A 10,468-nucleotide genomic window follows, 5' to 3' on the forward strand; every position below is an offset into this window, starting at 1 on the left:
AAAAAAAAAAAAAAAAAAAAAAAAAAAAAGAGAGAGAGAGAGATATTTGATGATAAAGGCAACATTACCTCATCTAATAGGCAGGTACCAGACACCAATTTATTGAACAAAAGAAAATACATGTATGTATAGCAGAGACTGTGGCAGGGAAATAGGAAAACAAGCAGTGGCCTATATCCCTATTCTTCAATAATCAAACATCTAAACCCTTGGACCCTGCTACAGGGTGGAGAGGGAATAAGATGCATATATACCCTCACTCCAACCCCATCTTATCCCATACAAAGTCAGGTGCCACCATATCTGGTTTTTATGTGATGCTGGAGATGGAACCCAAGGCCTGCAGCATGCTAGGCAAGCAATCTACTCTCACTGACTTAAGGTTTCTATGTGTAACCCTGGCTGTCCTGGAACTCAAGAGAGCCACCTGCCTCTGCTTCCTGATTGATGAGATTAAAGTGTTAAAGCTGGAGTGTCCTTCAAGTTTTTGGAAAAGATCTTATAAGATCACAATTTATAGGTAAAGACAATCCCAAATGAGCAAAAGGCTATTTCAACCAAACTTCTGTATTAGAGTTCAAAAAGTATTAATGCATGGAAACAGTATTGTTGCTGTAGCTATCATTTATTTCATGAGCTAATTTTTACTAGCCACTGTTTTAAGGCCACACACCAAATGTTTCACAAAAATCCTTTGCAATCGGTTTTTCTAAAACAGTTATATCAGTATCAGTGTTTTACCTGCATATACATCGTATGTATGCATGGTGCCCCCAGGAGAGCATCCAATCTCCTGGAACTGGAATTACAGATGTGTGAGCCTCCTTGAGGGTGGGTGATGGGAACTGAGTCAAGCTGGAGTGACTCTTAACTGCTGAGCCACATCTTCAGCCCCACAGTACATATTCTTTCTAAGTTTCTTTTATGGATGAGAAAACTAAGGCACAGACATATTAAGCAACACATCTGCAGCCACCAAGCTTCTAGGTCATGAGGCTGAGATTTAAATTTGGGCACTGTGAGTCTGGAACCTCTATGTTTAGCCATAATACTGCACTGCTGTATGGTAAAAGTCTAATGGTATCCACCATGTGACAGTTAAAGTTTCCTGACGTGGCCTAGAAACAATGCACTATCCTATTTCAGTGTCCTTTTTGCTGTAGACTGAACATTCTTTCAACTGCACTGCACTTTCCTGGTTCTCCTTCATCATCTCTGGCCCACAGCTTTTCCTTGTTCTTGACTAGTTTTTAATTCCTCTTCTAACTAATCCCTCATGTTTACTCAAAGCTTGGGATTGATGTGTTTTTAAATGCCATCTCAAAGGAGATGATCGTATTTGTTTTCAGTTCAAACCTCCTTTGAGCACCCAGTCACATATTCCCCTCTCTCTCTGACCTTTTACTTGAGTAGTAAAGGTCATTTAATGATGAGCTCATGCTTTTACACCCACCTCACCTCCATTTCTCCTTACAGATTCAGCTTTGTCCACACCCCCTGTCACCTAGTTGCTCAGTCCAGAAACCAGAGCATTCTGTCACCAAACCTTATTGCCTTTTACAGAGCTGAGACACTGGAAAAAGAGGCTGGCTTTGAACTCAAAGCAATCTTCTTCTATCCTGGGATTACAGGTGCAAGTTTCCATGCCTGTCTAGCCCCGAGACTATTAAAGATTCCTACATTTCTCTTTGTTTCCATTCTGTACTGATACAAGCTCCTATTATCTTTCACTTACATGATTTATAAAGCTCCCTAATTTAAGAGCACCTTAGCCTTTTTCTTAATCCCTTTAATTTATTCCCTTTTATAGAATCCATATTGAAAGCACACACACAACCCCTCTAACAACCCCCTACAAGGTCAGGATAATAAGCAAAGCACATGGTCATTTGGTTTCCAAAACTGAGGGCACAAGCTATTAGAAATGTACAAGAGTAGTTAGTTCCTAGCCCACAAGTAACTACCAAGTGCTACATTACAAACACTCAGAGTCCAAAATCCTCTCCATAAATCCTTTTTAAAGAAAACAAAAACAAACAAACAAACAAAAAGTCTCCTTATCATTTTCCAAGTGTTACAACAATCAAATATGGAGTACACCTTTAATCCCAACACTTGGGAGTCAGAGGTAGGCAGTTCTGTATGTTTGAGGCCAGCCTGATCTACATAGTAAGTTCCAGGTCAGCCTTGTCCAGGGGAGGGGGAGATGGGGGGGGGGGGGAGAAAACAACCAATCAACCAAAACCAACCAAAGAAAGAAAGAAAGAAAGAAACAAACAAACAAACAAATCTATTATCTGATGGAACTGTTGTACCAAAGAAAATACTGTTTCAAACTCATGATTTCCTTGGCACCTCCTATTGAGTGATGAAAACACATTTTAGGAGCAAGCAAAGACATAAAGAAGAACGTTAGATCCCATGTCAGTAACAGGTGAATGCCATGACCATCTGTCAGTTTCTGAGTAAGTTACAGGAAACAAGGTGGCAGACAGGCTAATTCTTTATGGATAAATATCTGTATTACATCATCACAGCTAGTGTTCATTTGCACCTTCTAAAGAAACTGCCACAAAAGGGAAACAAAAACATTCAACTGATACATGAGTTACGAAACAGCTTTTCTAAATGTTGTAAAAATATGATTAAGCTTTTGAAATGCCTGATCTTTAAAGACTCTGAATGCACAGTCCGGCTATAGTACTTTGGATATAACTGAAATCAGAGGACATTTGCCTGGCTTGAAGAAAAGTAATGCACAATTAAGAAGTGTGAGCAGCCCTGTACAGATGGCCTAATCCTAACACAACATGTTAACAAAGCAGGTTTTATGGGGGAGGGGGAAAGCCTGCATTATCTACGCTATAATTTAGCTGACCACACCCCTCCAAAATGTTTTAAAGCAAGGGGTTAGGGAGTGGATCTAAGGACCAGCAATATCCAAAACAATAAAAAAAAATCTTTTAAACTTGTTTTCAAACATGCTTAGGTAGTTATTCAGAGTTACCCTGATAACATTTGGAAAATATGGCCAGTCAGCGTTTGCTTTTTGCCTCAGAGGTATTCTGCTCAGAGAAATAACAGACAATAACTAGGCAGCATTTCAGTGTTATTTACCAAAAAGAGAAAAAAAATTTGAGATATAAGAAATGCTACGCATTACCCATCATTGCTGTTCTCTGAAGAGAAAAAATTGTAAATCATATAGATAATGTAACCGTTTCTGTAAAATGATAAACTACCACCAAAAATAACCAAGGAAGGGTCTAATATTCTTCCTAAAAATTCTTCAAAATGTTTTATTTACAATAACACGAAACTATAGCTATTTCTGAAAGACCTCACCGTCTCCGGTTAGCTCGAAACTGGAAAAATCACTTTCTTTTTTAAAATCCGGGCTCTTTTTAAACAAAAGATTTTTCTGAGGTTTATAATTACTCTTTTGTTGAAGCATTATTATTTTTCTTTCTTTCATAATAACTCTGAGACAATCTAAGACAAAGACTAGTTAATTCTTTACACATCTATTTTAAATCATGAATGCGGCACTTTCATAAAAACAAAGGTAATTAGAGTGTGTAAAGTGAAATAAAAAGTTCACTCGTGTCGTTTAAATCATTTAGAAACCTGGTGAGATCACATAGGTACGAAGCTTCCTGTTGGTAGCTGAGGATGAAGTCATTACCAGTCAGGATTTCCCTGTTCTTGGGTCAGAAGCTATACCTACTAGATCGAGTATTGTTCAGGGGAGGCGGTTTTTAAAAATACCCCGCTCCCAAAGCCTCCAAACCAGACCACGCCTTCCAGTTATCATTCGAATGGGACAATTTCAAAGTGTGGTACTGCTACACATTTCTCGCGAGCTTAAATACCAAACAGGAGTCCACATTTTGGGGTCTACTGCCCATGCTGGAGAGCCGCACTATACAATGAAGTGGAGACGGAGAAGCATGCTTTGGGTCTTCGACCTATAGAGCCTTCTTTGACCACCAGCCCTCCATGCTTCCCAAAACTCAGTCACCCCCAGACACTGAAAGCCAAGAGGGAATCTTGACTTCCTGCCGTTGTTAAAAGCAGAGGAAACCCAAAAGCAACTTTGAACGCGTGGAACACTACATCACTACAAACATATGTCACCCAGCCCCTGCTTTGCATTCGTGTCCCGCCCTGGGGGTTCCCTTGCAGCCCAGTCATCCCAGGTCCCCCAGTGTCAGCGACAAGGCCCCGCTCCTCGTCATGCCCTGCCACCGCCCTCACCTTCACACTGCCGAAGCCCCCAACACCACATTGTCGGCCACCCAGATTCCAATACAATGGAATGTCACTGCCCAGGGCTCCGCGGCGCCCCTTTAGGCCTCCCCGCGGAGTCAGTCCCGGTTCCCCAGATACCGAGGGCAGCCCGGAGCTTAAACTTTACCATGTGGGAGTCCAGCACCGAGAGGTGACTGCGCCCCTCCATCCCGCCCAACCTTCCCTTTCTGCCCCACGCCCCGACCCGCCCCAGGCGCGAATCCTGCACCATGCGCCCCCTCCCAGCCGGGACCACCCGCCAGGAGTTGTCCACCGCCTCTCCCGAGAGCGAAGAAGAGCGCCTCGAAGGCTCCCCACCCGGCCTGGGCCCCCGAGAGGGGCGGGCACAGGCCCCGGCGCATCCGCGGCCTTTCCTGGCCCAGTGAGACCCCGCGCCCACCCTCTCTACCTGGCCTTGAGGCTGGGACTGCTGCCGCTGCAGCTGGGGCTGGAGGCGGCGGCCGGGACCCGGGCTTCGTAGGCCCAGGCGGGGGCAGCGGGCTGCGTGGCGGCGCTGGCGGGGGGCGCGGGAGGCTCCGCGAAGCCCGCGGGCGCGTAGTGCGCGTCCATAGCGGGGGCTGAGGCGGCGGGGGCGGGCGGGAGGCGCGGGGAGGAAGAGGCGGTGGCGGGAGCTGCCCCTCACATGGCGCGGCCGGGGGGCGGGGGCGCCTGGGCGGGGGAACCGGGCTGCGGCGGGCGGGCCTCGGCTCGGACGTCAGGAGAGCGGCGGCGCCTGCGGCCGGGACGCGAGGCGGCCACGGCGCCCGCAGCCCAGGCGCCCCATGTTGTTGGATTTCCCAGGATGCACCTCCCGCGCCCTCCGCCCGCTCGGCGCCCCGCCCCCCTCGGCGCCCCGCGCTGCGGGCTGCGGATTCGGGGGCCGGGCCGGACGAGGGCTGCTCCGTGGAAACCCTAGTGGTGAAGAGAAGGCCTACGCGCTTGAGCACCCGCATGGGTGCGGACAGGAGAGGGCTTGCCAGCCCTGTGCCTGGAGTTCGTTACTCTGCCCTCCCGGGTTCTTTGAAGGGACTCAAACACTCGATTCCCGCTTGTGATTTCTTTCTCTGCGCCCCAAACCACAGACAAGGGACTGTTGCTTTACAGTACTCGCTTCCTGCCCAAAGTTTGCTGGGCTTAGAGGATCTGGTTCCTGCTTCCTGGGGGAGATTTCTATTCAAATTGATTCAAATTCAAACGAATTTTCCAGCCCTAGCTGAATGGGCCTTTCCCAGGGGCACTTATTAACTGTCCCCACCCCCCACCTTGGGGATTTTCTTATTCTGGAGTTCAGAATCTTCTATCCCAAGATAAATACCGCCTCATCATTGATTAGTCCAACTACCATCTGGATGACTTTAATTACAATACATTCGAACTCACTATATGCACTTTGTTGGGGCTCTCTGCTCAAGATGTTTAAATCTCTGCAAGGCTCTACCCAAACATTGCCTTATCGGTCTTCTAAGCTGTGTGGTGTGAGTAATTTGATAACTTTGAGGTCGTGCCTACCCGAACTGTTTCTCCTTATGAGTAATAAAATTTAGGGATCATATGAATCGTTTGGCTTGTGATCCATACGTTGAAAGCTAAAACTAACCGTGAAGCTTAGATTTAATTACTATCTCTCCTTTAAAAAAAAAAATCAATATTGGCTTAACACCTATCACGTGCTTAGCAAAGAGATCCCTCAAGATAAAGACTAGCACAAAGGTTTAAGCCAATCAGACAGGCGTAACGGAAGACCTAATAGAGCTGATACTCTATCTCTGGTGACTAAACTTCTGTAATATCTGGCATTAGATCTGCCATCCCCTCCGAGACTGATTTTGTTCTGAGACTATGTTTTCCTCCTGGCGCCTTCATTCTTTTGTTTCTATGCTGTTTTTAGTGAAAACCCTTCTGCACCTGTGACTCTTGCAGCCTGGTCCCCCGGTGGGGAAGAAAAGAAAGTAGTGGTAATTTACAAATGAATTCGAAGGTGTGGACGCAGTAGACCTTTCCAGTTTTATGTTAATCTCATTAAGCTTTTACCTAGGATATCTCTGGGAAGTGGTTTTCCTTGAGGAAGGAATTTGCCAAATCTCAGATCCAGCTGAGAAGTACGGCAAATATCCTCCTCCCTCTACAACATTTACATCCAGCAGACTGGTGATCTGGAGTCTAAATGAAACAAGTCTTCACAACTAGCTAATATATTTATAAGTACTTTTGTGAGCACTAACTTTTTGTCTATGTGGAACGTGTGGGAAACGGAGTGGTATGCTGTAAATGTTTTATAGAACTTAGCTGGAGATACAACCAGTATTGAAGGGTGAGTTTACAGATTAAATCCAAACAAGTAGCAGTAAAACCTTTATAGTCTTTACAACAGTATGTAGTTTGTTCATACCACAGAAATCAGAGAAAAGACATTAAGGAAAAATTGCAGTATTTTGAAATGATATTCTTATTACCATATATCTTCCTGAATAAAGTTTTGTTTAACCCATAGACAATACAAGTATTTTCTCAACTATTAGGTTCTTATGAATATCATTACTAAATAACTTTATATATATATATACATGCTTATAGGGCACAGTGTGGAACTCTGATACAGGTAAGCAAATATTTTAAAGTTGTAAAGCCATGTATCGTTGACTTTTAACGTCATCCTGAATGAATGAATGATTTTAAGTAGGGTGCCCCACCACTGCAAGCTTTGCATGTCTGTTTCAAGGTGCCCCACCACTGCAAGCTATGCACGTCTGTTTCAAATCAAGCCTAACCAAGGCGGTTCAAGCCTGTTCCCGGATCAAAAGTTTAGAATGAGCGTTGCTGTTCTTGTTTTTAAATAAGATATCCAGTTGTGTGTGTGGTGGTGGTGATGTAGCTCTCAGAGAAAACTCTCACCTAGCATATGCCCTGGGTTGAATCCCCAGCACTTCAAAATAATTAAAAATAAATATGACAAAATAGAGTTTGTTTTTTTTTAATTTGCTTTTTAAAAACAAGGGTTTGGGGCTGGTGAGATGGCTCAATGGGTAAGAGCACCCGACTGCTCTTCCGAAGGTCCAGAGTTCAAATCCCAGCAACCACATGGTGGCTAACAACCATCTGTAACGAGATCTGGCACCCTCTTCTGGAGTGTCTGAAGACAGCTACAGTGTACTTACATATAATAAAATAAATAAATAAATAAATAAAAAACAAGGGTTTGGGTCTTGGTGTGGTGGTACTTGCCTTTAACCCCAGCAAGCAGATCTCTGTGAATTCAAGACCAGCTTGGTCTACAAAGCTAGTTTCAGGACAGCCAGGGGCAGTTACACAGAGAAACCTTGTCTTGAAAAACCAAAAGTAAGTAATAAAAAAATAAGGTTTTATTTTATTATTTTATGTGCATGGATGTTTTGCCTGCATGTCAGGGTAACATGTATATGCAGGTGTCAGGAGAGGCCAGAAGAGGGCATCTGATTGCCTGGAACTAGAGTTACAAGCAGTTTGAGCTGCCATGTGGGTGCTGGGAATAGAACCCAAGTCTTCTGGAAGAGTATCCAGTGCTCTTAACCTTCCTAGCCTTGAAAAGTAGATTTTAGATTTATTTATTTATTATATGTAAGTACACTGTAGCTGTCTTCAGACACCCCAGAAGAGGGCATCAGATCTCATTCTGGATGGTTGTGAGCCACCATGTGGTTGCTGGAATTTGGACTCAGGACCCTCAGAAAAGCAGTCAGTGCTCTTAACCACTGAGCCATCTCTCCAGCCCCAAAAGTAGATTTTTTTAAAAATCCCCTTCTCCCCTTTCTTTTTTGCCTATGAAACACCTACTCCTTAAAGACTTAGATATAAAGGGAGAGAGCAAGAAGAGGGAAGAATCCAGGCTGAGCATGCCCGGTAGACTACCCAGAACAGGAGAGGAAAGGAGGGAGGGAGAGCAGGAGAGGACCCAGGCCAAGAGACCAAAATGGCTTTGTTATACAGGGATGGAGGTTGGGAGGAAATGCAGAATTTAGAGTTGATTGATTAGAAATGGCATCTATGGTTGTTGTCAGATTCCTTCTCGTCTCTGCTTCCTCCTTGTGCTTCCTAGCAGTGGCCTAGAGGAGATTTAAGCAAAGATGTCTGAATATGTTCAGGTAACAGACGATGAAATAGCATCAGAAGATGATGGGACAGTGTTGCTCACAGTTACAGCCCAGTTTCCAGGGGCATGTGGTCTGTGCTACCAGAATCCAGTGTCTCAGTGTATGAGAGGCGTCCAACTGGTGGAAGGAATTCTGCATGCCCCAGATGCTAGCTGGGGCAATCTAGTATATGTTGTCAACTATCCCAAAGATAACAAAAGGAAAATGGATGAGACACATGCTTCCTCTGCAGTGACAGTGAAAAGAGCCAGGGCTATACAGAGAAACCCTTTCTCGAAAAACCAAAAAAAAAAAAAAAAAAAAAAGTCTGATCTCGGGGAAACAACAGAGCAGGTTCTGAAAGACTATTTCAGTACTTTCTGAGAGGTTCTTATGGTTCGGGTCAAGAAAGATTTTAAAACTTGTCACTCAAAAGGGTTTGGCTTTGTTCGATTTACAGAATATGAAACCCAAGTGGAAGTAATGTCACAACGACATATGATAGATGGGCGATGGTGTGACTGTAAACTTCCGAACTCTAAGCAAAGCCCAGATGAGCCTTTGAGAAGCAGAAAGGTGTTTGTTGGACGTTGTACAGAGGACATGACTGATGAAGAGCTTCAGCAGTTTTCTGTCAGTATGGAGAAGAGGTAGATGTCTTCATTCCCAAACCACTCAAAACTTTTGCCTTCGTTACCTTTGCAGATGATAAGGTTGCCCAGTCTCTTTGTGGAAAGGATTTGATCATTAAAGGAATCAGCGTGCATGTATCCAATGCGGAACCTAAGCACAATAGCAATAGACTGTTAGAGAGAAGTGGAAGATTTGGTGGTGATCCTGGTGGCTTTGGGAATCAGGGTGCGATTGGTCACGGTAGAGGGGGTGGAGCTGACTTGGGAAATAACCAGGGTGGTAATATGGGTGGAGGGATGAACTTTGGTGCTTTTAGCATTAACCCAGCAATGATGGCTGCGGCTCAGGCAGCGTTGCAGAGCAGTTGGGGTAGGATGGGCATGTTAGCCAGCCAGCAGAACCAGTCGGACCCATCTGGGAATAACCAAAGCCAGGGCAGCATGCAGAGGGAACCAAATCAGGCTTTTGGTTCTGGAAATAATTCCTATAGTGGTTCTAATTCTGGTGCCCCCCACTTGGTTGGGGGTCAGCATCAAATGCAGGATCGAGCAGTGGTTTTAATGGGGGCTTTGGCTCAAGCATGGATTCTAAATCTTCTGGCTGGGGAATGTAGGTGTTGGGGGGTGGTTAGTAGGTTGGTTGTTAGGTTAGGTAGATTTAGAATGGTGGGATTCAAATTTTTCTAAACTCATGGTAAGTATATTGTAAAATACATATGTACTAAAATTTTCAGATTGGTTTGTTCAGTGTGGAGTATATTCAGCAGTATTTTTGACATTTTTCTTTAGAAAAAAAAGAGGGAAAAGCTAAATGAATTTTATGTTTTGTTATATAAAGGATTAAAATACTGAGTGGGTGAAAGTGAACTGCTGTTTGCCTAATTGGTAAACCAACACTACAATTGATCTCAGAAGGTTTCTCTGTAATATTCTATCATTGAAATTGTTAATGGATTCTTTGCATGTTCAGAGCAGAGTAGAAACCATTGGTTAGAGCTACATTCTTTTCTCCTTAATTTGAATCCCACCCTATGAATTTTTTCCTTAGGAAAATCTCCATTTGGGAGATGATGATGTCAAAGATGTTTGATTCTTTTGGTTTTGTTTTTAACACTGTCTTCCTTCATATATGAAAGTACAATATGAAGCCTTCATTTAATCTCTGCAGTTCATCTCATTTCAAATGTGTCTGGAAGAAGCACTTCATTGAAAGTAGTGCTGTAAATATTCTGCCATAGGAGTACTTCTGTCTACATGCTTTCTCATCCGAGAATTCGTCATCACGCTGCACAGGCTGCGTCTTTGATGCCGCAAATGCAAAGAATTAATAGCAGATAATTCCCCTTTTTGACCCTTTTGAGATGGAACTTTCATAAAGTTTCTTGGCAGTAGTTTATTTTGCTTCAAATAAACTTATTTGAAAAGTTGTCTCAAGTCAAA

The 10,468-nt window shown here is 43.9% G+C and overlaps 1 protein-coding gene and 1 pseudogene across 2 annotated transcripts in view; one reads left to right on the forward strand and one right to left on the reverse strand.

The window, feature by feature from the left end:
* Qser1 (glutamine and serine rich 1) overlaps positions 1 to 4,812 on the reverse strand; it is a 61,645-nt gene extending 56,833 nt beyond the window's left edge. The window contains exon 1 of one of the 2 annotated variants that reach the window (XM_021156507.2): positions 4,700 to 4,811. The gene's annotated coding sequence lies outside the window, so the exon portion shown is untranslated. Of the gene's footprint in view, positions 1 to 4,699 lie in introns of both variants that reach the window. The other variant, XM_021156510.2, reaches the window with a different exon arrangement.
* Positions 4,813 to 8,390: 3,578 nt separating this feature from the next.
* Positions 8,391 to 10,252, forward strand: LOC110290251 (annotated as a pseudogene).
* Positions 10,253 to 10,468: the final 216 nt, after the last annotated feature.

This window comes from Mus caroli, chromosome 2 (genome assembly GCF_900094665.2).
Source record: "Mus caroli chromosome 2, CAROLI_EIJ_v1.1, whole genome shotgun sequence".
In the NCBI taxonomy this organism is placed as follows: Eukaryota; Metazoa; Chordata; class Mammalia; order Rodentia; family Muridae; genus Mus; species Mus caroli.